General features: G+C 42.0%; 1 pseudogene; it reads right to left on the reverse strand.

Annotated features, from left to right (window-relative positions):
• Positions 1-949: 949 nt before the first annotated feature.
• On the reverse strand, positions 950-1,919 carry LOC123074182 (homeobox-leucine zipper protein ROC4-like; annotated as a pseudogene).
• Positions 1,920-7,195: the final 5,276 nt, after the last annotated feature.

Below are 7,195 nucleotides of genomic sequence, written 5' to 3' on the forward strand. Positions count from 1 at the left end.
AGAATGAACGCATTGCAGCGAGAAACTGGCTGCTCGCCCTGACTGCTTTCTGCCGACCGCTGAGTCGATCCGATCCATGAACCGTTGGCTGCCGGCGTGCCAGAGAAATTCCTTCCTTGTCTGAAAATATGACAGCGCCTGCGAAAAGCAGTGCATGTCGGTCGGGGCCATTGATGGCCACGTCATCTTCTACTTCTTCTGCACATCATCTCCGGGTGCACAGCTGGTGGATGGTCGCCAGTGCGTTCCTGTCTTCATGCTCCCTGACTGTGATGTGCTCCACGGCCTTGCAGTAGCCCAACACTTGCCGATTCATAAGCGACAGAGGAGCCAATTTGGTATAGTTCTTGGGCATGACCATCCGGTTCACTGAATTCTGTACTACTACTTGTAGCTCGCCGCAGGTCCGTGTCATCCAGCTCCAGGCACGACTCTGCAGGTGCACGCAGCCACGCACCGAGAAGTGTGTGTGGTCGATGGCAAGCAAAGGCTCCAGAACAGGATCAATGATCTCATACCCCTTTTTGTTGCCGAGAAGGATCAACGTAAAAGCTATCTCAATGAACGACACACTCACACGATGAAATGTTACAAGACACACAAAATTCTTGTGCGGCATTCAACTAGCACATTTTTTGTTTTTGCTTGTCTATTCATTTGGCCACTACTTGAGCCGTTCGGCTACAAATAGGAACGGAGAAATACATGAGCTGGACAGAGCTTCATGGCAATGCCATCCCAAAGCCACTCGCTCCACAACCCCAACATTGCTGCCGCAATCGCTACGTCTCATGCCATCCCATATAGCAACCACAATAGTCTACATAAAGAAATAAACCAGCAGCCAGGTCGTGTACATAAACACACAACATGGCGCGTTATTTGATAGCAAAGGAATAAAGCGAAACTTGGATTCATGTGACGTTGACTAACACAGAAGACGTTGTGCTTAGTCGCGGGTAAATTGGGGCCATATGCCATTACGGTAGAGACCCTCTTTAAGATAGGCGGTGGCACGTCGGAGTTCTTCCTTGAGCCTCATATTCTCTATACACAGGCGTTGGTGCTCCGAGGTATCCTGAGTTTTTAGCATCACCCCTGCGCATTTGAGGCATGTCTTGTTTTCAGTGACCCACTTGATGGCTTGGTTTTCATCTTTTAGCATCTGGTTCTCTCCCTGAAGATTCTTGGTATCCTTTAGTTGCCTCTTGCCCTGCATTTATTAATTTCAGGTATGCGTCATTTTAGTGGTTAGCAAAGTATGCATGCTACCATGTTCACGAGGGGATTATAGTAATACATTGTAATATTAGATGACCAATAATGCTACTATTTTTAGTGGAGTTTGTACTGTTTAACAGTAAAACTTGCATAGCTGCATGTCTTAGGTGACCCATGTGGCCAAATCTCATGTAATTCACTGTGGAAAAGAATGGAATATATACCTTGCTGGAGGAGCGTTTGTTTTGGAACCAAAACTTGACCTGCGGGGCACTCATGCCAAGCCTCTCGCTAAGGTCTTTCCGGAGTTTAGCATCTGGATAAGGGCTTTCCTGGAACACACTACATATCACGTTAATGAAAATGGATTAGTACACATCTTTTTCGATAGGTAAGAAACATTGATTGAGTATGTATTGTACGCTTCAAGTTGTTGGATTTGTTCTCCACGGAGACGGTTATAATTTGCACGCCTTGTCACCATTCTCTGCTCAATGTTGGTCTCCATCGTTATTGTTGCATTTGTCTGCAACAGCAGCGTTGGCATCGTCAGTGTTGCCCATGTTGGTAGTGGCTCCCAGTAGGCCAAGCATCTCATCACCATGCTCGTGCTGGACTAGGTGGCCCTGTTCGCTTGTGATGAAGAGGTCCAACATATTTTGCACATCACTATCGTATTCCGGCAACTCCCCATCCATGGTGATCTGTTATCATGAAACAAAATATTTATTCTCATGTGTAGAGTTAAAGGTAGCAATGACCAAATATCTTAAGAAAAAAGGATGCAGTAGTGAAAAATGAAATCAAGTAGACTTTAGTTGCCAACGTAGTACATTTAGATTTAGATTTTAAACATAGTCGGATGTTACTCCACATTCAGAATACTTAAAATCCATCTGTATGAGTTTCCTAGACCAAGATGTAATCAAGCAGACTTAAATTACTGTCAGAAACTATATTGACATAATTTCCTGAATTCACTATCACATATTCATGATTATCTACCGCTGATTACTTCAATAATTTCTAAACATATATGCCCTACATAGTAATGCAGAACTATTACTTTCTTATCTCATCGTGTTCTTTTATATGTATCAGAAAAACCTTACTCTATCTATATATACATTGGTATCTATCTACAGATTCCATATGTGATATATTTTTAAACAATGCCTTACATACAATAAGATAAGTACCAACTACTCCTACAATTGTAGAAGCAAGATATTAAAATATACTATGCGAGGGAAATCATATTAGCCATAAATAATAGCATCATAGGCACGATAATACAATCAGATCTATGAATATATACAATCAGATCTATGTATAGCAAGATCCTAGCCATCTCCCAAGCAAAATGACGAAATGCTACTTTCTTTGTGCATCCACTAACTCCATGGTGGATCTACCTTTTTCCCAAGAATACAAGGGATGAGAGATGTCACGGAGTATTCCTGCTCAACTTTAGAAGCTATATATCCAAGGATAACTAGAGTAGAAGGGTATAAACATTACTAGATGAACAGCTTAAGGAAATACCTGTGGCTTCGGTTGTCGTCCTCCTTAGAACTTCGGTAGGTGAAAAAGTACACGAATCTGTTTTGTTCCTACTGATATATCAAACTCATTCAGCAAAGTAGCTATGACCATCCGAATTTAAAGCCGTGAGCATCATGCCAAATTTATGCCATGACCCATGATTAATGCAAGCAATTACTTGTATCCAATATAAGGCTCATATATCATGGATTTTTGCATTGGCCTATATATAGGTCATATTTAATACTCATTAAGCATATTTGTGGAGTGAATATTGGCATATTGATACAATATATTATGCTATTAAAACAATATAAATCGCTTCTTCATACAATCAATATAAAAGAACGACTTTGATCTATAATATATTTGTAGATCTAAATGATATACATGGGCATAAAGATTTCTTCAGTCAATAATACATATAGAGTGTGTTTTTCTTCGAAGAAAAACTTCCTATGCACACAATAGAGAAGAACACCAACAATAACTTGTATCCAAATATAAGGCTCACCTCCCATGGATTTTGGTAGTTCCGACATGTCCTATATATAGGGCATAATTAATACTCATTAAGCCTATTTGTGGAGTGAATATTGCCATATTTATAACAATATATTATATGACTAAAGCAATAAAAAAAGGTTGGTTCTGATTATCTCTACACTCCCTCCGTCCCAAAATTCTTGTCTTAAATTTGTCTAAATACGGATGTATCAAGTCACATTTTAGTATAAGATACATCCGTATCTAGAAAAATCTAAGACAAGAATTTTGGGAAGGAGGGAGTACATAATATACATGGACATAAACGGGTGGTTCTGATCCATTATATGTTGTAGACCAACATGATATACATGGACATAAAGAGTTCTTCAGCCAATACAACATACAATGTATGTTATTTTGGGAACAAAAAAACTTCCGATTTATTCATCCACTGTTAAGAGAGCACAAAGAATACCAGAACTAATAGAAATTACATCTAGGTCAGTGACAACAACAAGCACGGTAGTGAGCTGAAGACGCGCCACCATCATTGCCCCTCTCTCACTGATGTCGGCCAAACCTTGTTGTAGTAGTTGGACGGGAGTCCTCATGGCAAGGCCTCATAGGACCACTACTAGACCAGCAACCATTAACAATGAAGAGAAGCGTAGATCATGATTCACTAATAAAGTCCTAGCACATTTCCCTCCCCGGTCGCACCACCAGTGTAAATGTTCAAGTCACTCAAGCAACACGGCCCCAATGACGTTGGCCCTAGATGCACTTGAAGGCCCACCTGTCATGGACTTACGAGCCGATTCACCCGGGCCCGCGACAATCTGACCCAGCAACGTGGCTTTGGCCCGGCGGCGGGCCTTAGGCTCCCGCGTGCTGGCAAGAATCGACGGGCGCCGCCCAATGAGAGGGGCCCCGGGCGGACATGGCGGTCCACCTGTCATGGACCTCCCAACCGGGTCTCCCGGATACGAGCCGTCATGGCAGATCAGACGAACCGGATCATTCCCGACAGGCAACCGCCGCATGCCACAAAGCAACCGATGGCACGTATGCTCTCATAGCCCGCGGATCTCTCGCGTGATCCGACCGCAATGACGATGGCCCCGGGCGCACTAAGCGGTCCACCTATCATGGACCATCCAACCAAGTTAATCTGGTCAGACGCTACCCGACTTAGCCACATGGCTTTGGCCCGACGCGGGGTATACACACCGCCAGGAGGGTCCGGATGTGCCACCACGCGGGGACGGGTGCGCGTCGAAAACCACCCAAGGGCGGTGGCCTCGGGCTGGCACGTGGTCCATCCGTCATGGACCCTCCAGCCAGGTCGCCCACACGCAAGCTGTCCGGGCAGATCCGACGGCTTGCATAGGCCCTGAGAGGCTCCCACCGCAAGCCAAACGGTGACCGACGACCAGGAGCCTCTCTTCGGCGCAAGGAGCCCAAGGATGCGGGTATTTCAACATCCTTTATAGGAGTAATGATTATGATCATTCATGGCATGATCTTGCATAGGCATTACTTCCATGATATGTAGATCGTTATCCAACTACATCTTCAACTAATACTTCACCCAAGCCTACTATCCAACATTAATTTTATTATAAACAGACCATTGCAATAAGTATGATGGCATAGTGTAGACAATAAAACTATCATATGTAAGTGATAAAGAAACTATCATTTTATCCTTAGTGGCAACAATACAATATGTTTCCAATCCCTTATTGTCAATAGGATCAAATTCACCGCAAGGTTGAACTCACTACCATGCACAAATATCTACGAAGAACTACCTACCAATCATGGCCAGAGACGACAAATAGATTGAAAAGCATACACTTGTGGAGCAAAGAAACTTCATAAGATTCAATATAATTCAATGAACAATCTGGTAATAAAGTGACAATTCATCATATTCTAACAAACATAACCACCGATTACATTTTATTGATGCCGATCATGTGAGGCACCTCACGAGAACTTTATATTCAATCACTTGAGAGAGAGAGAGGATGCCATCTAGCTACGGCTACAGACCATAACGTCCTAAGGAAACTACTCACACATATTCTTGGTGGTAGCAAGGTTGATGAGATGGCTCCAGTAATGGATTCACCCTCCAGCAGGATGCCGGAACAGGCCTCCCCGGAACAGAATCTTGCGGCGGCGCAACAAATCATGGAAAAATGGTACGAATGTTATCGAAAAATATGGGATTTATGGGCAAAGGAATCAATGCAAGGCAGTGCTAGGGGGCCCCACGTGTCTACTCCACGAGGGTCGGCCCTTGGTTGCATAGCTTGGCTGCATGGAGGGCTAGGGTGGCCCACTGGCCTCTCCCATCACTTATTGGAATATTATATAGTACCTATGTCCTAGTTTATTAGTCTCCTATGTAATTCGTGCTAAATTTTTACAAAAAAATTTAATTGAAAAAATATTAGTGCATGCCAACAAAAATTATATCATTGGATTCGTATTTGAACATGGTTTTCAATGATATAATTTTTTGTTGCATGAATGAACATTTTGTTAGTTAAATTTATGGTCAAAATTTGGCACAGATTATAATGGGGACCAATAAACCAGGACGGAGGTAGTACTTGCAAAAAATCACCATAAGTCCCTATGGTATTTTGAGTTCCATAGATATTGATTTTCTGAAAAGTCAAAACATGCAGAAAACGGTTACTGGCTCTGTGCACTTAATTAATAGGTTCGTCCGGAAAAATTGCTATAAAAAGTATTCAAAAGTGATATTATAATGTCATGAAATAAGAAATAAAAAATTATTGATATGTTTGAGATGTATTAGTGCCATAAATATCGTACAATCCAATCGCACTAGTAAAGTACGCAATTTGTCGGGGCTAATGTACACTTTTCTTTCGGGTCGAATCCATAGTTTTCATGTCAGCAGCCCACAAAGCAGTGTTATTCTTCTTCCTCTCCTCTCGTGAGCTCGGCACCTTTATCATCGCCATTGTTAGCTAGCCCCCTCGTGTTGTGGTATTCTACATACAAGAAGGCATAATTAATACAACTCACCGCATCATTGCATGAACCAGTTAAATCGAGAAACATGTCTCTGCACATGAGCATTCATATTCATATATTCATGTGAATTGGGTATTTGTATTGAAATGAGTTATTCATGGTTGTTACATCACCGTGGCGCATTGCATTTTATGAAGGTGTTAATACGTCCAAAAACAATCATGTCTTCTTCTACCTTTATGATGTCTACTCATGTCATTTTCACCAGAAATTCATAGGCGCACACACCTGCCCGGTCGGGCCTCACCACACAATTTCCTCACGATACACAAACTCGTTTGACACCTCATAGTTCCCTCCATGGTTTTGGGTTTTAGCTTCTGAAACTTGGTGAATTTATCATTCATTCCTACCATGTTTTAGCATGTGAAACGTAGTGAAGTTGTAAAAACATGGTATAACATATTCAAAAGTGATTTTAATTCAATGCCCTCATCACTAGGACCCAATATGCAAATGAAACATAAATTGGACTTTTGCTTCAAAAGATATAATAGATTCAAATTGGAAGTCCAAAGAAAAAGTATGAGATGTGGTCGGTGCTCGCACATGTGTGCCACTATGTGTCTTTTTTATCAGTTACATTACTTTGTTTCCAATTTTGCTGCCAGATATGACAGTTTATATCATGTCCCTTTTCGAGAAAAAATAGAAAAAGCCTAAATATAAAAGAATAGGAAGACAAAGAAAGTCATACAACAATTACACTCATGGGGTGTAGCAAGAGGGCACGATAGGGCTTGTAGGGCCCACCAGTCGCTCCACCCCTCTCATCCAACCATTATTGCCACCATTTTGACCATAGATCACATCCGTCACAATAATTTAATTTATGGGTGTATTTATAGAGGAACAGAGGAGG

The sequence above is a fragment of the Triticum aestivum genome, chromosome 3D, assembly GCF_018294505.1.
Source record: "Triticum aestivum cultivar Chinese Spring chromosome 3D, IWGSC CS RefSeq v2.1, whole genome shotgun sequence".
NCBI classification, from domain to species: Eukaryota; Viridiplantae; Streptophyta; class Magnoliopsida; order Poales; family Poaceae; genus Triticum; species Triticum aestivum.